Source organism: Haliaeetus leucocephalus, unplaced genomic scaffold (genome assembly GCF_000737465.1).
Source record: "Haliaeetus leucocephalus isolate CR32 unplaced genomic scaffold, Haliaeetus_leucocephalus-4.0 Scaffold417, whole genome shotgun sequence".
NCBI classification, from domain to species: Eukaryota; Metazoa; Chordata; class Aves; order Accipitriformes; family Accipitridae; genus Haliaeetus; species Haliaeetus leucocephalus.
In genome coordinates this window covers 5,542,361-5,563,937 of record NW_010972853.1, presented here as the reverse complement: position 1 = coordinate 5,563,937, position 21,577 = coordinate 5,542,361, and positions in this window count along the sequence as shown.

Sequence of the window (21,577 nt, the reverse complement as noted above, 5' to 3'; positions counted from 1 at the left end):
ACCTCTCAGACTTTGTCAATGATCGTGGACAAAGATATCTGCTCCCTAGGAGTTGTGCTGCTGTCAGGGTGTGAAGATTAGTTGATGTACATTCATTTTTCACAAACAAGAAGCCTGTTTCATTCACTACCAAGACTGACTTGTCTCATGGAGAGTCTTACAAAATGTTTTTGAACATACAATTTTTGTTATAGCCCATTATACTGAAATACCTGATAAAACTAAAATTTGGCATTATCCCATTACCAAATACAGCTCATGCTTAAGAGATAGAGCTGTACTTTAAAGAAAGAAAATTTTAAAATCTATGAGATAAAAAAGACAATTTCCATAATTGTTTGTTTGAAAACAGCAGATTAATGATATATGCCCATTAGGACCACCACAGTTTAGCAAAAAATGAATGTTTATGGGCAAACTACTGAACTGAAATCATCATCAAATCATCATTCACAAGACAAGGTCTTCTGTGAAATATATGAAGTCAGTTGGCAGAGAACCACCTAAACAACCATGATATCAACACCAAAACATGCAAAGAGGAAACTCAGGTAGTGATCTACAGGAATTCTATTCAATGCCTCATGTCTGAATAAAACTGACTTTGTGGATATATGTATATATATAATCATGCATCTTACAAAGGCATTGGTATTTTTTCCAGTATTGAAAGCAATCTAAGCTTTTAAGAATACCAGTACAGTGAGGTCTATATGCAATAAGGGGAACCACACTGATAGCTACTGATAGTAGTAGATCATCTGAACAAATAATAGGTAAGTGAATGACATGGAAAACAAGTAGTTTTGAAAAGGTCTGGCACCACAAACTTATTCTTAGAAAAGCCTCCCAAAAGCAACACTTTATGGATTTCTGGTTTCCTGCTCTAACAATTTCTGCTCCTCATTTCATTGCAACGTTAGTAGAATCATAGAATCATTTGGGTTGGAAAAGACACTTAAGATCATTGAGTCCAACTGCTAACCTACCACTGCCAAGTCCACTACTAAACCATGTCCCTAAGTGACACGTCTATACATCTTTTAAACACCCCCAGGGATGGTGATTCGACCACTTCCCTGGGCAGCCTGTTCCGATGCTTGGCAACCCTTTCAGTGGAGAAATTTTTCCTAATATCCAATCTAAACCTCCCCTGCTGCTACTTGAGGCCATTTCCTCTTGTCCTATCACTTGCTGCTTAGGAGAAGAGACCAACACCCACCTCACTACAATATCCTTAAAAATACTAGTAAAAAACAACATCCGGAGTTAGGTCATGAATCTGTGCCTCATTTGTCCATTTACATGACTGAGATGGAGATGAATTGCTAGTTAAGAAAAATGCTTCCAAGTTACATACAAATGAAATTTTCAGTCAAACTCCAAGTTTCAGCTATGAAGAAATAGAAAATGGACTTTTAGCCATGGAGTACAAAAAAAAACCCACATAATGGGTAATGTGAGATTAGGGAAGAAAGGAAAAAACAGGAGGTATAAAACAAATACATGCAGAGTGAGAGAGGAGAGATGTTCAGAAAGAAATACTTAAATTATGAGACTAGCTCATTCAATTAGGTAGGTGGTGAAAGTGACAGGCAATGCTTACTGCCATATATTTTTTGGCTGAGTTTGACAGGCAACTTTTCTGATTAACAGCAGTTTGATGTGGTAAATTTCTATAGTATGACAATATTTTCAGTAAGAACAACAGCTTTATATTGTAAAAAATGCTATTCAAAGCAAGCTATCATATATGAAGTTGATAAAGCAATTTTATTATGTGAGGGGGTTTTATTACTTCATGTATTGAATATTCTCTTGCTAGATGCTTAATTTAAAAAAAAACAAACCTCAGTGTAAATCCAACTTTTTTTTTTGAGATAACATTGAAATTGCCATTCTCACAATTTCATGTGTTTTAAAACACTATTGTGATCAATCTGATGTATGAATATACACTATTTAACATTATGTAAACTACTTAATACTTACAATCACTATTTTTAGGAGAAAAATGAAGGGATCCAGAAATAGCCTATAATGAAACCAAATACTCAACGAAAACTAGCAGTGCTTTGCTTCTTGATTTACAGGTTTTGGTACAGGACTGTAAATTCTAGACATCTGTACTATTTCCATTTCCCAAGCAGAAACTAAAATTGTTGATGAAGTTGAACTTCATATTCACTTTAAATTTCCCAAAGCAGTGAAACTCTGCCAGTTTCTGAATTTTAGCCAGATGTAATATGTGGCTTGCCCCCAGGATCTGTTGGATTTCGCGCTGGCTGATTTAATACAGCCAAGAACGTATTTCTGTTATGTGTTTGGAGAATCCAACTTGTTCCAGTCCAGAACTGAGTCTGCAACTGAACAGTTTACTGCTTGCATTTATCTTTATCCTGCTCCTTATTCAGATGAAGTGTTGAGAGGGACAAGAAGAATGCCATCTCTTCTTATTTAAGGTATGAAAGAAAGGGAAAAAAGTGGGAGTATTTCTTAAATCTTTTTCTAAAATGACAAATGAAGGCTAGATCAGAACACACTTGGCACACTACCTCATTCACAGCTAAAATATTCTCAAGTTCAGTTCACTATTCTGCCACATTTCAACAGCAAAAGGTCTATTCTTTCTACTTAAAAGTACCTTGCAGTGCTGAAAGACAGAGGAACCAAAGCACTCAGTGCTTCCTGGAGGGTTAAGGATATGGAAAGAATGGAGTGTGTCACAGCTTGAAAAAGAAGAAAATGTATTGTCTCCTTTTTAAGTGTTGCAAGCAATAGAGCTACTGGCTTGATACTGAATGAGTTCAAAACTTTCCTGACAGTACTGTAAGTCATGGTAAGAACTGGCCTGAAACTTTTTATATATTATTTGTGTGCCATAACACCTAAAAGCAGTAATCACAGAAAAGGATTTTGTTGTGCTAGACATTGTTCTAGCATGGAACAAATGTGTAAAAAGTTCTTTTCCGGACTGTGATTCATTTTGTCCCAAAGTAAATCCTTATATACTGACCAGAGATAACAAATCAACACAATCAAACTGCACTCCTCATTAGCATACAAGATTTGATTTTTAGGATGATCCAGAACCCTAAAATGGAGTAAATAGAAATGGAATACATGGGAAAATTAAGCCTCTTTATCCATGAAGGTCCTACATGCATTTAAAAAATGCAGATCCAAACCAAAATACCCGTTCAAATACATGTTACTATCAGCATGCTTTCTAGGGTCAGATCTACTGCAGCCCACCAAAATGTTTTCATGCATGTCAGGAGGTTGTAGCCCAAAGATGATATCATTCTAGGAGCCAGAGGTGGTCATTCTGTGACTAGGTGTTATCTTTCAGAGGCCTTTTGTCAGAGGCAGTAGAAATTGGTTAAACCGATCCTATGGCAGAGAAGGTCATTCCAAACTGAGAGACTGCTTCGCTTGGGAAAACAGGCAGGTTTTGTCAGTGCTGCCAGTGGGGCACAAAGAGGCTGAAAAGGAAAGAGAAAGTAACGATGAGTTCATGTCTACGGTCTGCTTAATAAAGAGAGGCTTAGTCAGCCATCTTCATGTCTGTTGAAAGTGAACTGCATGGTGCTTCCCTGCATCATTCCTCATGACCTGGTGACAAAAACTTTTCCCAGGAAAGGAAACACTGAGAGAGTTCAGGCAATATGTTGACGACAAAACAGAGCAGGTGGAGAGGCAGACTCAGCTATAGCTCATCAGCAGAGTTCTCTGTTCTTGTAGGTACAGTTTTCTCCTTTTCTTCTCAATATCATTCTGAAAGTAGACCATAGGCATTTTAGTTTTTAGTTTACATGGTTTAGTTCTGTATGAGAAATTGTAGGCTCTTTGATTCTGTTACATAAAACCAACCATGTGTTAGTAAAAGTAGTAAAAAAGGGAGGGAAGACACCATAGGAAAATAGGCCAGACTTGCTTAGCAATGTGCATTCCATGAAAGACTTGCATTGGAAATGACAGGAAAGCATACATTAATCTGTAAACCTCTCTCACTATGAGGTCTAAAAAAGCAACTTATTCTGCCTCAAAATAACATTATACGAGGTCTAAAATAAATATATTTGGTAGCTTAGCAACCACAAATATTTACATACACATAAGTCTGGTCTGTCAAAATATCACAGAAATTGTATACCATGAAAAACATTTTATAGACAGACAAAATTAGTCTTGTTGTGCAAGGTTGCCATAATTACCCTTCATGGCAGAGCAGAAGTGTTATTTAGGTAACTGGCAGTAAGCACTAAGAGCCTGATAGTCTTAGGCTAAAAACAAGTTGTACAAAGAGATGTGCCTCAATTGGTACTGCCTATGCCAGTAACATTTGCTAAAATATTAAAATAGTCTCTGCCAGACACAAAGTCCTGGATCATCTAATGGAAAGCCTGTTCTGACATGATAGAAGAGCTGTAATATGTACCTTGAATGAGAATCAACTAGTCACAAACTTTGCTATTTCTAGTAGACAGTGGTTGGCCAAGACTTAATCACAGAAAATGTTTCCAAAGTCAGTCCCCAGCTTAATTGTCATCAGAAATAAATTTTCATCCTGAAGCATTTTGCATACTAGGTTCTAGCTCTTCAGCTAGCATGCACTGAATGTTCTGTTCCTTGACATAAATAGCTTTATATTAGTTAAGGATCTTTATATAGGCTGTTACCTTAATAACCAGTAACTTAAAAAGTAGTTAAGTAGTTAAAACTAAGAAGGGAAGAATTCAGATTATGTAGTGACGGGTAAGAAGCAGGATACAGAATGTAAGACCCACAATTGCCTTTTCAAGTTGAAGTTATTTAAATCACAGAGTCATAGAACAACCCAGGTTGGAAGGGATCTTGAAAGATCATCTGGGCTAACCTTTCATGGGAAAGGGAGCCCTAGATGAGATCGTCTAGCACTCTGTCCAACAGCATCTTGAAAACCTCCAGTGATGGGGACTCTACCACGTCCCTAGGGAGGTTGTTGCAGTGAATGATTGCTGTCACTGTAAAAAATTTTTCTTATATTGAGATGAAACCTCTCCCAGTGCAACTTGTACCCATTGCCCCTTGTCTTCCTCATGTGGCTCCCTGTAAAGAGCGAGCCTCTGTCCTCTTTGTAGCTGCCCTTTTTAGTACTAGGATACTGTGATGAGGTCTCCCCGAGCTTTCTCTTCTCCACGGAGAGGAGATCCAGATCCTTCAGTCTTTCCTCATAGGGCAGGTTCTCCAGCCCTTTGATCATCTTCATGGCCTCCTTTGGACCCTCTCCAGTCTGTCCATGTCTTTCTTGAATTATGGGGACCAGAACTGGACACAGTACTCCAGGTGTGGCCTGAGAAGTGTTGAGTAGAGTAGGAAAGTGCTGAGTAGAGTGGGAAGAGGAAGATGGTTATTTTAGAAATTGGCACTATCCAGTGTCCAGAGGACACAACTGGGACACAAGATGCATAGAGTTCAGTATAAAGGTGAAAACATCCATAGCTCCCAGCTTCAATCCCCTGTTTTCAAAGGCTGATCATCCATGAACAGATTTAGCTGAATGATAATTAAAATACATCCTTCCTTCATATATAGGACAACTCCTGCTCAGTATAGTTTGAATGAACCAGTCCAGCAAGATGCACCTTCACTGTGCAGGGAAGCAAAGAAACATCTCACAGGTGTCTTCATGACAGCCACAAATATAGGCTACCTGTGCTGACTAACACACAATTTATACTTGCTTGATTTACGTATAAATCTTAAAACTTTAAAAAATCTTTTTTAGTTTGACAGTAATAGTAAAACTAGTTACCCATTGCATAGATCTTTTTCTGCAAGGTAAATTTCTAATTTGGAGTTTGGTGTATTTGGCCTTTTTTATTATTATTTCTTGCTTTTACTAGCTTTAGAATGGTGCCATTCACCAAACTTGGAAATTATCACAACAATCTAAATTTTCACATAGTAAAAATATTTATTGCCCTCAGGCACAAAATATTTTGTCATTTATTCAAAATCTCATTTAAATGAGAAATATAATCAACATTTAATCATTTCTTTAGAAAATAACATTCAGACATGCCAAATTTTCAATGAACTTATTCATACTGATTCTAATAAGCTGAACAACTTGTTTTGGCTGCAGCTATCTTTTTTCCATATGGAAGTGCTTCTACTAGCTTTCTTCCAGATTATGTGGTTGAGAGGAGGATGTGGAGAAAAGTCCTGTGTTGTTTTTTGTGGCACAAATTCATTTTGGGGACTGAAACATGCAATATAAATTGCTCTCAGTAAGCCTGAATCCCGAGGGCATATTTTGGCACTGTGACAACCGAATCTTTACCTTAACAATCTGTGTCTAAATTCACGAAGTATATAACAGATTTAAGGATGCATTCATGTTACACTAAGCATACATCTGCCGAGACAGCATGTATTTTCACTTAGGTGTATTGCACTATAGCCAATTCTTTGGTGTTGTGCACAAAGGCAGTTTTAGCAAGGTTAGGAAGGAAGACACTGGTGATGCTACAGCAAAAAGAGCACACAGATCAGTGCAATGAGAAGAAAAATATGTAGTAGATAGTAGAGAGAAGAATAAAATTACTATCCAAGAAAAGAAAAGCTTGTTTTCTAATTACCTAAATCAAGAGAAAAAAAACAGTCTTTTGTACCAAATAAAAATAAAAATATTACTAAGAAAAATCCACAGTTAGGGTTGTCCTGGTTTTGGCTCAAATAAAGTTAATTTTCTTCCTAGTACCTGGTATAGCACCATGTTTTGGATTTTGGATAAGAATAAAGTTGATAGCACACTGATGTTTTAGTTGTTGCTAAGCAGTGTTTATACTAAGCCAGGGACTTTTCAGCTTTTTATACTGCCCTGCCAGCGGAGGTTGGGAGTACACAAGAAACTGGGAGGGGACACAGCAAGAACAGCTGACCCAAACTAGCCAAAGGGGTATTCCATACCGTATGATGTCATGTCCAATATATAAACTGGGGGGAGTTGGCCGAGGGACACCGTGGCTTGGGGATTGGCTGGGCATTGGTCAGTGGATGGTGAGCAATTGTATTGTGCATCACTTGTTTTGTATATTCTTATTCTTATTTCCCCTTCCTTTTCTGTCCTGTTAAACTGCCTTTATCTCAACCCACAAGTTTTACTTCCCCCCCCCCCCCCGATTGTCTCCCCAGTGCCACTGGGGGGGCAGCATGAGTGAGTGGCTGTGTGGTGCTTAATTGCTGGCTGGGGTTAAACCACGACAGGGTGCAACATCACAAGCAGAATTTAAGTCCTTCTAATGCTCAGCTACCACCAAAAAGAATATTCCTTACCTCCCCATAGCTTCAAATACAAATTTCTGCAACCCCTTTTATGCCATATCAATGATATGATTGGCTGAAAATAGGTCACTTATTTTATTAAATTCATTTTCTGTAGCTGAGTAATGGACACATAAGCAGCCGCACCAGCAAAAGGAGGTAGTAGTAATGTACAGTTAGGACTGGGGAAGATAGGACTTCACTTGGCAAAAGCACCTTCTGAAACTGCTTTAACCTGCTTGTAAAACTTCGGCTGTGGAAAGGAATGGTCAAAGGATGTGACTGAATGTAACATCAGAGATGTTGTGCTTTCCAGAGAACTTTATACTCGGATAGCTGGGCAGAAATTTTTTCATTAATCCAGATTTGATATATTCTAGAAGAACTTTAAATCACCAATTCTAATCAGAGTCAGGGACCTGTTTCTTTGACCTGCCCTTAGCAACCAATGCACCGAATGAAAAGCCTTTGAGAGGAGAGCTGGTTGTTCGCTGAGCTGTTAGCCTGAACGAGCACCATGCTCTTGTCTTTGCTCTCGCTGGGACACTGGTCTTCCCTTCACACAGACTCAATGCATGGTGGAGAAATTAGGACAGAAAATATGCACTAAGAAGAATTTATTGTTGAATTTTTTGTTGAACAAAGACTTTTCTATGGCCTATATGACAACATTTGCGGAGACATCAGAAGAAGAAATTGAGACTGGAGTTGATAAGGCAAAAGGTAAACAATTTGCTTCCATAGCCATCCTGGAATAAGGGATTTCTGTCCCAGCTCCTTGTTCTCTTCTTTAGATTTTGAATTATCAGCTGTCACAGTACGGGGAGCAGAGTAAGCGTTAGTAAGTGAAGGAGGTCATCTTGAAAAGGACAATCCCAAATGTAATAAATTTTGGTGGAACAGACACCTATAAGGAAAAGAGTGTCTGGATGACCATACCGTATCCGGTGTGCACAAATTTCTGACACATACATGAAAAAATAGTTGTGGAACCAGACAAGAGAACAAAGCAATGAAGAAGTTCAAATAATTTCCTAAATGTCCCAAGTTATCTCAATAGATTATTTTTAAAAAAGAATCTCCCAGATTACACTGTATAATTCTTTTAACACAATGAATACAAAAATGAAGCAATTTTCAAGAACTGGAACAGACTTCTTGAAAGTTTATGTGTACAGAGCCACAAAATGGAATATGAAAGAAATAGGGGAAATTAATAACAGACACAAAAGCCAGTCTACTGAAGGAATAAACTTTCACAGGCAACAAGAAAAAGGAAAGGCAAAAAAAAAAAACCCAAACCACCCTTGCTAAAAAATAATTCTTTAAAGTATTTTTCATGTGCATCAAATCAAATTATACTTAACAGAACAGCATTCATATGTGTATATGGGATAGAAATAGCTCTGTAACTAATGGTGGTAGAAGTGCAAAAGCTTCAAAGACTATGAACAATTTCTCAAGCATTTGAATTCTAGCAAAAGCTTATCTGAGCTATTTTGAGTTACTTCTGGATCTGTAACACTGAGCAGGAACCCTCTGAAGAACAGCCTCTCTTGTGAGAATTTCAGACTCCTTTTTTTGGTCAGTTGACAACACTGGGATGGTTTTTCAAATGTCTTCATTGTTGGCCTGAACTCTGAACCCGAGAAGGTCAATGGAAAAAGCTCTCCTATTGCCTTCAGTAGGAGGGAGTGAGACCTTGTAGCAAGCATTTTAAAAAATTCTACACGCTGTGAGAATGTTTTTAAGGTTTTTTGGCACTCTTTATAGCATCAGCATTTTCTCTTCAGATTTGAGTAATTTTCCAGACAAAGATACAACGGGCACATCAATTTTCTTTTGATCTAAAAGCTTTTCCAATCTCCATGTGCTTAAATTAACTTCATAAAGTTGATATACTGAAAGTTCCTCAAATTACATAACACTAACAGATCCTAAAGGTCATTATACAATCTTCAATTTTTTTAGCTTGGAAGGTGAAATCAAAGTTTAAAATTTAAATGCCTGCAGTGCTTTCCCCTTTCTTTCTCTGAGGTCAGAAAAATAGCACAGATGGATGTGTTGGTTTATAGTACACATGCAAAAAAGTGCACCTACTAGAACCCACAAGTAAATGGGTTATTTAAGAAAAAAAAATAGTCAAATATCATAATCAAATATAATAAGTTTCTGAAGCCATTTCTCTGTGTAAATAAATTGTTTCCTTTTAGAACTTTTCATTCAATAACACGTGATGAATTCCATTTAGGGAACTTGGCAAATACGTAAGTATCTCATGTCGTTTTATGGCACAGGTCTTACTTTCTTCAAGTAGGATGTCAGAAGCGGCTTAGGCTGTATGAGCCGAGCTGTCTGCAAGTAACTATCATACAGAAGCAGATTCGGGCAGAATATGCACAGCTGAACCAGTACATGTTTCCGATCCAGCAGAGTTGTGGCTGAATGCCAAAGGGGCAAATAACATCAAAGCATTTTACAAGCAGAGTGAGGTGAATGATAATGATCTACAACAGTGTTTTTCACGTTGTAGTCTGGGAGACAGTCCAGTCCCTACAAGCAGCTGGCATCAGCAAGGCCCAAGAAACACTTGAGGCGGTGGTGCTTCCTGTTGGTTATGGGTTGTGCCAGAGACAGATTACATCAGCGGTGTCCTGTCGTGGGTTAGCTAAGGCCCACAGAGCTGCTTGCTCACTCTCCCCAAATGGGATGGGGAGAGAGTTGGAAGGGCAAAAGTGAGAAAAATCATGGGGTGAAATAAAGACAGTTTAATAGGGAAAGCAAAGCTGTGCACGCAAGCAAAGCAAGGTAAGGAATTCATTCACTGCTTCCCATTGGCAGGCAGGTGTTCAGCCATCTCCAGGAAAGCAGGGCTCCATCACGCCTAACGGTCACTTGGGAAGACAAAAGCCATCACTCCGAACAATCCCCCTTCCTCCTTGTATCCCCCAACTTTATACGCTGTGCATGATGTCATATGGTCTGGAATACCCCTTGGGTCAGTTGGGGTCAGCTGTCCCGGCTGTGTCCCCTCCCAACTCCTTGTGCACCCCCAGCCTGCTCGCTGGTGGGGTGGGGTGAGGAGCAGAAAGGGCCTTGATGCTGTGCAAGAACTGTTCAGCAACAGCTAAAGCATCAGTGCGTTATCAGCACTGTTTTGGTAATAAATCCAAAACACGGTGCCATACGAGATATCATGAGGAAAATTAACTCTATCCCAGCAAAAACTAGTACGTGTCCCCAGTTCTCAAAGGCGATGTACCCAGGGGAGTTTTCTCAAAGTTCTGAGCACGAGAAGGAAATCATCCACAGTTAATGTGGTGGGTTAGCCTCAGCTTGCAGCCTAGCACCCACATAGCCTCTTGCTCACTCCCCTGTCTCCAGCAGGGTGGAGCAAGCAAATAGGAAAAACAAGACAACGAGAAAAGTTGTGGGTCAAAATAAAGACAAGGAGATCACTTACCAACTACAGCTGCAGGCAAAACAGACTTTTGAGAATTTAATTTCTTGAAAATTACTATAGATATTTGAGGACAATATTTGGGTGTTCGGAAACAAAACAAACGACAACAAAAAAGAAACAAACATTTACACACTTAGGGAAAACACCTTTCCTCCCTCTTTTCCAGGCTCAACTTCACTCCCATACTCAGCTTATCTTCAGGCACCTCTGCTCCCCATTCATAGTCTCAGCCTCGCTTTTTCATTGACACCTCTCCTCCACCCCTTGGCATCACCACAGATTACACTCAGTCCCTTCGGTTAGACAACAAGCAGTTGTGGTTTCCTTCTGCTGCTCCTTCCTTCCCACTTTTTTCGTGTGCTTCCGTGTGAGTCCTCCACAGGCTGCACCCCCTTCAGGGAAGTACATGCTCTGGTGTGGGTTCATCCAAGGGTCTCAATCACTTTGGGGATATATCTGTGCCAGAAGCTTGGCTGATGGGGTCAGCTTTGGTCTGTGGTGGGCCCGTTGTGGAGCTGACTGGAACCAGCTGTGTCCAGTACAGGGCAACCCCTGACCTCCTCCCACAGAGGCCATACCTGAAGCCACCCCTCACTCCCAAAACCTTGCAACCTACAGCTAATACACTTATTTATCATTATGCTATGCGGTTTGTCCAGTCCTTTTTGCTGGTTTCCCTTAGCTCAAATAGATACAGGAAAGATAAATGCTCTTCAACACTTCTGACTCCTATAATGAACTGAATAGTCCAGAATAATGAGTAATCAGTTTCATAATTTCCAAATGTAATACCCATGTACGTGTGGAAATTTCATCTAGAAATCATAGCATTCCTGTAAAGAAAGTTCCAATCCATCTGACATACATCACTGTATTTTCTCAAATCTTTAACCTGTCATAACTGCAATAAAAAACAATTTTTTTCTGAAGGTTTTGAGGCTTCCCTGCACCATTAGTATAATGCTGTAAAACTTTACCTGGTTTTACTATTGGCATTATCATAAACAATGCCTAGTTTCAGATCATTCAACATTTGAATCAGGGACTTATTTGAGTTGAAAAGAATGTTCTTATAACATGAAGTAATGGCGAAAGTCTTCCAAACAACTGATAAGTCTTGAATTATGCTTTTCCAAACCTCTGGACTTTTAAGACTCTGCCATCACTAAAAACCTGTTTCTATAACACGGCAGATAATGGGTCTTGGTTATTTAAATATATGTCTAAATTGCTACTGGGTTGCTATGTCTTGCTTGCATTTTTTGTATTAAATCTTATTTTTTGAAGGAATATACTTCCATTGTAATACAGGTAATGCCACTCAAAATCTTCAAGGACAGTGATTACTAGTCCCATTTGAAGACATAGTACAGTTTCTTGATTCAAAGTGAGTACTAGTAATGTCCTAGCCTGCATTTTCCTTCATTTCTGAATTTTCTAGGAAATCAGAGTATGTTTCATAATCTTCTAAATGAACACTATGATCTGGCAATTTTTGTGTTTTTGCCAGAACTAGGTTCCTCTGAAAATAATTTTTGTAGTCTGTTGACAGTCCTATCTGATAAGGTCATAAATATAAAAGTTCTACTTTATACAAATAGGGAAGAACTTCCTTTCATTGTTAACTGTGATATTTAAAATAAAAGGAAGGGTTATTATTCAAAAATCCTATTTCTATGCTGGTCACATTCTCAAACACATACAATTTAAGCCACAATTACATTTACTATGCAGACACGGTTACAGTTTAATGTAAGTACACAGCGCAGCAAGGCAAAAGAGAATACACCATTTTTTCAATAACTGGTGTTTACTATTGAGACAGTGATACAAATTATTGTTATGAGACATTATTCAAGTACATAAATGTATCAATTTACAAATTAGGAAAAATGCAACTGATAACATGGACAGAAAGCAATATTGACTTCTCATACAGACTTTCTAGTTTCAGAGGGAAGACAATACAAGAATAGGCTTGTGGTCATTTTAGGACTAGAACTAATGGGGCACAGTTCTGCTCCTGCATCAGTGTTCTTTTTAGATCAGAGGACAGTTGCAAAAGGCAACATTTTCAAAACTAACTAACTGGTGAGTTTTGACTGTTCAGCTCGAGCTTCCTGATATTATCAGGCTTCATATTACAGTCATGTCAGAAGAGCAAGTCCCTGAGAAGTATCTCAGCTCCTGAAATACTCCATATCAATCACTTGAGAGTACATACTTCAGATCATTATCGTGTGAATAGTATTACTTTTCTCCTGTTCGTCAGCATCATCTTCTTAGTCTATAAACTCCTTGGAGAGAAGTTATGTCTTGCTGTAATTTTGCACAGTTCTTGCCACACTGGAGCCCTGACCTTGCTTAGGATTTCTGTTTTCTTCAGTATGATCAATTACAATTAGCAGTTAGAACAATAACAGAAAAACTTTGATGTTCCATTCAAGACTTAAAGACAGATAGGCATTTCCATTTGGATTTGTAATGTGGGGTTTGATCAGTTAAAATTAATGTACAAAAATCCATCTGGAGGGTAAAATAAATTGGTTCCACATTTGTCCTGTCACATAAAACTGCTGTAGACATTGTCATATGAAAAACAGTCCACATTTGTGTTAATTTCTGATTTGGCATAAGGCACCATCGGTTAGGCTTGATGATGGCAGCTGAGAATTTTGAACTAGGAGCTCCCTAATTTAAGACATTCATGAGCTCTGAACAATGCAAAGGTATTCAGAAATTAATGCCATTGTATGTAGTTAAAATCTTGGATTCCTTTAAAAGAGCCTTTCAAAAATATTTTTTTTTTATTATTAAATAATAAATGAATTCATGGTAAGGTGTGTATTTTACCACCTGTGAAAATGTCAATAAAATCTACATTAGTCTGAGGAAATGTATGTGTTATCAAGATCTTCCTACAAATCACAGCATCTGCTCTGACTACCTCCAAAAATGCTTTGTAGGAAAAAATGTTGAAGAGAACTGGACAAAATATATAAATGTTACAGTCTGTTGACTGATATATAAACTGTACCTAATAGACATGGGATCTAATTTTGCCGTGTGGGATTTTGTACCACTGACTTCAATGAGAACAACACTGTATTATCATGAAGATATGTCGTTGTATAAATTACCTTGATTAACTAATTATCTTAGTAATAAATTTGACAGAAACATTGTGGAGAAGGAAAAATTCAGAAGCATTTTACCATGAGAAACATTCACATAGAGAAATTCCTTTCATGTTACTTTCAGTACTGTGTCAGTAAAGTGCAGTAATTTATAAGCAGGACTATCTCAGTCTCCAGTGTCGTTCCTTTTAAAATGGTAACTACAGGTAAATAGGAGAAACCAGTGTTTACTTTCTAGCTATGTGTATTGCAAATAATGATGCTTTGAAAAATAATCAAATGCCCTTAAGAGGTTTACAAATTTATTTGGCAAAGCTTACATTCTAAAGTAAAATAATCTTTTAACCTGTGTAAGACAGTTTCAAAGTGTTGCTTACAGTAGCCTGTAAAAGACTAGGATTCTGAACACTCCTCTTCTGCAAATTACCTCTGATAAAAGATTATGATTGCAGCTCATTGCAGCATCTTATCATCATCCACTGCAATATTCGTCTAAATATTTTAAATCTGTGTTTCTCAAGCAACCTTCTACAGAGGGTTTTGCTGTGATATCTCATCAAAACCAAAAAAGAAAGAGCTAAATGCATGTTATGGTTTGTCTGTACGAGTCCAGCTCAAATAAAATGTCACTGTAGATTGTACAAATCACTATGAACAAATACAGTCTTCAAGCCTGGTGTAAAACATCCCCAGATAAGACTCTAAGACTATCAAATGCAGCTTTGGGACACGCTTTTGTCCCCTTCATCTTTAAGCTCATAGCTCAATCCAATTATCCACAATTTAGCCTCTGCCAGCGATTTGTGTACACTTGTGTTGCAGAGAAGGATTTTTTTGTATGACTCAAGTGTAAAACTTTAGCTTACAAGCCAAAAACATCTTCAAAAGAAACCCATGAAATGAAATAGTAAAAGCATGAGACAGGACTCTATGATACAAAAAATTACAAAAACCCCGGTTTCTAATCACATATATTAACTTTCACCTCAATGATAACTTCTTTTAAATTAAATCTGCAGAACACAATTTGCTTATTTTGTTCATCAGTTAAAAAAAATATTGTATGTAAAAAATTTTCTTCTAACAAGAACAGGACTGAAGAAAATTTGGGGTAAAGCTATATAAAGTTCTGAATTCCAGAACAGAAATGACTAGGACTTAAAACAAGTCAGCGGTTTTCCAGAAGTTAAACGCTTGTTTGTGTATTACTTTTTGACATTATTTCCACATCCACTGGAGTTAGAAACACAGTATTAGATCTTTGGTTCTATCCAACTAAAGCCATCCAGAACAAAGACTTCTAGAATATTTGTCTAGTCCTTAAGATATGAATATTTTCAGTTTTTCATGGCACACATTGTTGCAAGAAACCATTCTGGCAGCTGAGGACTAAGTGACCAAGAAGCTTTCTCTAGGCCTCTTTACATTCTAAATTTCTCACACCAAGTGAGAAGGCCAAGTGAGTTTCTGTTGACTTGATTCTGCTCGAGGATTCCTCAAAATACAGTCACTGGCCTTAAATAGCTGTAGACCACCACTAGAACAAGACTGTTTTGTTTAGCTTTGGCATCATTCTGGAATGCATTTCAAGTTCTGACTTGCATTATTTTGGCTTGGTCACATTCTTTTAATCACATGATACCCTAACAGTTTTGAAGTCACATTTATTCTTATAATTTATTCCATGGAAATATATCCTAAGAAATATCAGAGGATTTTTCTATTGGCAATGATTCTTCCTTCCAGTGTAATGGTTCTTGTCAGAAGTTAGAATCTCTTCTTGAAACAGAAATTATGTACAAGATTTTATTAACAGCATTTCATCTTGCATAGCATTTGAACACATAGGCAGCAAAAGGAGGTTTCTACTAAAAAATCTGAATTTCAACCAAAGTACTAAGTTATTTGATAGGACAACACTTGAGAGGCAAACCTAACACTGCTAGGATCACCTATGCAAAAGAAATGAAATTGGTGGAGTCCAACAGTAATTACTTAGCATTCTATTACTACTTCAGGGAAAAAATGAAACTCTGTCTAGGAAAAGGGGCCCAACCAGGATTACACGGTGTCACACTAACCTCTGGCTGCTGTCAGAGTACATCAAAGCTGTTAAAAGTATTGTATATTACAGCAGACGGGTCAAGTCGCCTTAACCTGGCACTGGACACTGCAAGAAACATGTGACCATAAGATCAAAGGATGGAAAAATAAGGTTTCAACCACAATTCACAATGATAAAATCTCAGCACACATCACATGCCACCCGAATGTCTTCTGTTCCAGTGATCCGGTCATATGGGGTAAAGGGTGTGTTTCTATTCTAATCAGTTTGAGTGCCTAAGTTTAAACAATCCACAGCAAAACCACAGTGGTTTAGAGTAAAAATTACTAGTCATATTTATTTATGTTAAGTAAAGGTAATTGGTTTTTGTGTGATATGTAGTGAAATGATAGGCTATACTCATCCCTGATATTACATTTCCCATTCCAGAATTAAAGCACCCATGATCCTAAGTCCTAAAAACCTAATAGGCAGACATAATACATGTACAGCCTTCAGGCCCAGGATAAAATGTAGTACCCAAACACTCAACCCAAATATTCCTATTGTTCCCCCAGCTGAGTGCCTCTCATCTACTTGTTATACTTTTACCATCTCTGAGTTATCATCGTGAAATGATTTCATGACTTACAAGTCAAGTATGGTTATGCGTGTTTGGCAGCTTTCAGATATGCAGTACAAATGGTAATTATAACCATTCTAAATGATGCATCTTCCCAGTGCTTCAGATTCAGTGAGTTAACCTTAAATGCAAGGCAGATTTAAAGATTAACAATTTACTTAGATAAAGGAAAACAGAAAATATAATTAATCATTTGCCTATCCTTCAACCCTAGTTTACAAAACCATGGTGCAACTTTATTGAGCTCAAAATTGAAGGGTGACAAGGTTAATACATAGCTTTAGACCTCATGGTTTCATTAGCAAACACATTACAGACTGCAAAGCTGAACTGACAGTAATGCTAGGCCCAAACAAAGTAAATAATTACTGGCTTGGCAAATGAGGAAGCACTTGCAGAGTTTGTTTACATTTGGTTTTTGGAAAATTCATGTTGGCAACAAGTCAAATACAGTTTGACTAGTAACTGTGACAATTGCTCACAGATGCAGCTGGAAGAACAACAAAAGAATGGATTTATGGTTCTTTTCTCTCCTGCATTTTTCCCCTTTGTTGCCTTTTTTCTCGTGTTGTTTCTTCTATCTTTCTCCTTTTTTTGGTCTCCTTTTTTTTTTCTTATCTTTACCATTTTGGATCAATAACAAACTTGTTGCCACAAAGATAAGTGGGTTTTCATGGCAGATGGGCCTTGGAATGTATAAAAATCTCATGTTGCATTTTGTCTTTTGGCCATATATTGGAAAAGACACAGCTGTGTTCAAGCTGCACTCATAAAAGCCTTGCTCCCCAACAAAATGTATGAGTGCCCTCAATTCTTGTAAGCCTGTACTGGATTTTCAGGAGAAATGCATCACTTCCATGCTGGTTCACTGTTAACAGACTTTATCAGATGCCAGGGGTACAGAACTGTGTCTAGCCTCAATTCCTTCTATGAAATTAATTGTTTGGCTATATAGAACTTGAACATATTGCTTGGAATTCAAATAATAAGGCAACCTATGAAAATGGAAAATAATTCCACATCCTGTAGTTGACCTAGAAAAATTTTGAAACTGCAGTTCCCTTTCCAGTATTTTATATAGAATGCAATTATTCTAAACACTGAATATATTCAACTTCCTAATACACATTAGTGTCAGAGGATAAAGAATCAGAAAGAATCAAGCATTAATAAAGAAATCTCACATACAATCAGACAATTATATAACACATAGTCAACTAATTATACGCAGAAGTGGACTAATCATGTAAACTCAAGAAAAGTTTACAAGCAGAAAACAACAGCAATTGTTAGAGATCACTTTCAATCAAAGTGAGCTGAAAGAGTTTGGTCAATTCTTGTCAGATCACCTCATTTCATTAAGTGCATTTCACATAGGAAAATTAAGATTCCTAGTCTCATCAACGGAAACCTACTTTATTTTCGCATCTTAGTAAACTACCAAATGAAGTCTCATTAACCTGTACTCCTGAACACTAGTAACACCACTAAAATAATTTGAAATTAAGCATATAGACCATAAAAAGAAACTTTAGTGATCACTTGTGTATCTTAGTTATTTTGCAGTTATTTACCATTTATTGTTTATAGTCTGCTAATGTCACTACATTTTCATTAGTCTGAAAATAATTAAAATACAAACTGTGTTAAATTACATTTCTGCATTTCATAGAGCAACTATAAAATAACACAATAATTTTCAATGCTCATTGCATTTGTCTCAGGAAAACAGAATGAGAAGGAACAGTCCTCTCTGAAGAGTGATCAGGCCGGGATACCCTAGGCATATATACTCCTTCAAGACCTTGGGTAGATGACAAGATTTTCTCAGCTCAGTCACGTTCACTGATTAAGGACCAGAAAGGGCCATGTGTGCTGTCTCTCCAGGCTATAGATGCATTGACATCTGAATATTGCATAAGAGATTGTCCTGTGACCAAGATATGCCATTATTTTTCTTTAACTCCTCCATCATTCTCTCCGCAGGAGACAGCGTGTAGGAGCAGAGAAGAAATATATGTGGCAAGCTGCAACATATGAGCATTCTCAATTGAAATAAATTAAGCTATTCAGTAAAATTGAGTATTGTTAATTGATGCCATCATCACTAAGTTTTCCAGTAAAATGTTGGAAGAAAGTGAGACAAAAAAGGTTTAGAGAGATTAAAGTTCTCAATAGCTGCAGAAAAAAGTACATTTGTAAATACGAATTTAACTAGGGAAAAATCCATAACAAGAAAAAACAATGAGAAAATGGCATGGTGGAAAGTACTTGCAGACGGTGTATGAACAGAGTGCAATATTGATTAAGGTATATTCTAATCAATATACAGATACTTCAATGCTTTAAATGCAGTGGCTTTGATGGCCTAAAGGGAACACTGTTCCACTGAGTGCAAAGGTTAGATACCTTTGCTCTAACAACTGTAGAGATGTGATACAGTCTAATTATTATGGGGAATCAGATTCTTACACAAAATGCCAGAAGTGCTAAATATCAAGGAGGTAGGCAACACTGGCAGAAATGTGTTGTTTGTTTCATTTTAACATAAACATTATTTGAGTAAGACTTATAATGACATTTCAGCAATATTGCATTTATCGCCTTGATATCAGTAAGTGTCCTCTAAATTTATCCCTACTAATGCTAGTTAACAGTAGAGAACATTGGTGAACTGCATGGAAGTCTGAATTTCTTTGCAGAGAAACATCATCATTACCCTCAGTGTATTTTATAAAAAATACCTGGGTTTTCCTTACCTTTTGTCCAAAACCCATCAATATTATTTGGACATCAGAAAATTTGCCTTACTCTGGGAACTTTACTGAGAAATAATCAGTAGAATGACTCTAAAGAGTCATAATGACTCCAGAACTCACAGTGTTCTGCTGATGCCCAGTGGAAGATCTGTGCATAGAATAAGTGACTGTGACTCAGTGAGTGACACCTGCATTGGCTTTACTTTTTCCCTTCCCCAGCGTAGGACACTGGCTGGAAATAGTACCTTCTAAATCTGCACAGTTCTTAAAACCATACCTGCTGTGAGCTGACTTATCTTTAATTCTCTGTAACTGCCTCTCCAGGTTTAATGGGAGTCTCAGCAATTTGGCAGAAGAGTGATGTCAGTTTTCGCAACCTGTGTCAGTGCCAGTTCATGAATTTGCAGCTGCCCTATCCTCTACAGATCAAAACCTGTTTGATCTCAGTCTTTACCATCTGCTATCTCATGACTAAACCAGAGGAATCATCTCCCAAACTCAGGTAACCATCATCTGCATTAATACAGGTTGGGATTGGTATGCCACAACAGCATTTTAGTCTCTCCAGAGATCTGAAGTTGTCCTCTATTGATTGCTATATAAAAAAAGCTTTGTAGTTTATTCTTTTACACTGATTTTATTTTCAGTAAGATGCAAATTGAAATGTCTTGGTAGAAATAAAAGTGGTAGAGCTTTATCTGCATTACATATAACCTGACCAGAGTTTAAAATGGTCATCAACATCACCACTGTATCACTTTGTACTATGCAGACTTCATTTGTGGAATTCAGTGGTAACTACAGATGCTTAACATCTCTTAGTATCAGGCACACACAAAATAAATCTTCTGAACAAGCTATGCATAAAAATACATATATCTGATAGGAGTCTAAGATTGCCTCAATAATATGCAATATGTTCCACTAATCCTTTCCAGTGATAAATCCCAGCTAACAGTAATAAACATCTTTGGATATGCATCACAATATGTTTAAAAGTCAACATAATTTTTCATTTTTAGAACCGTTGTTAGCTTTTTTCAAAAATTGAAAAATATTTGCAAAAATGCTTTTGAGTAAATCTGAGCAATTTCTGTGTTCATCAGCAATTGATAGTTGTGACAGTATGAGAAGCAGTTTTTCAGGAGTGGCATCTGATTTTGTAGACTTACATTAAGATGTCAGATAAATATATTATATTAGAAGATCCAAATTCAAGTTGCAAGCTCAAACAGGAAAAACATAATTAAGGATGACTAAATGTAATGTCTCTGTCTTTACTAATATAATGTATCCGTCCAGTGTAACAAAATACTAACAAAAATGTTGTCATGGCACTGATAGACAGCTTCCACATTTACTCTAGGATTACACTAACAATTACCAGCAAGGTCTAGGTTGAACATGCCCTGAATAATCTGGAATGCCTGGCAGTTAGAAGTTTTTACATACCAGAGGACTTTCCTAACTAGAGCAAAGAAAATAATTTAGGATGGTAAGAGACTGTTAATTGTTTTAATACCTCAGAGGGTTTCTAGAGCTATTCTGCCTAACACTCTGGAGCTGAATAGATGTGAAATATTGACACTTGGAGGAAAGCCCTCTGAACTACGGGAAGGACAGTGGAAGTGAATGCTTTGCTCAGGGGAAAAAAGAATGGCATTTGATCCCACTGCTCTGTCTTGTAGCCCTTACAAAGAGCATTTCCAAGAGAATAAGTACCAATAGTACTTATCATGCATTGGTGAGATCTTAGCAGAGTTTATCTGAGATTAATTCATTGTAAAATGAGTGGAAAAGAAAATAAACTTCAATAGCAATTCAAGTATACAAAGTATCCGTATATGCAGTACTGCTTGGAGACAGAAGAAAAAGTGCTGCTGCCTGTAGATGGCTGGGAGATTGGTTGGCTGCTTTAAAGATTTTTTAATGGCCTCAAGAAAATAGGTCTGAGCTTAATCAAATTTAGCACAGGCTACCTTTTAAGAAGCAGAATGCATGAGTTAGGATTAACATTTGAGAATTCTATACAGTTGCACCTAACTACCAAACCCACAAAAGACCTAAGAAGCTAAAGCAAATCACTAGCATTCAAACTGCTGAATTTTAAAGCACTGAAATTTAAGTCTGAATGTTGCAACCTAAGACACCTCCAGTCAAAACAGGAAACAACTTGACAAAAAAGAAGAAACTACTCAATGTGTCCATTCTTTTTACATA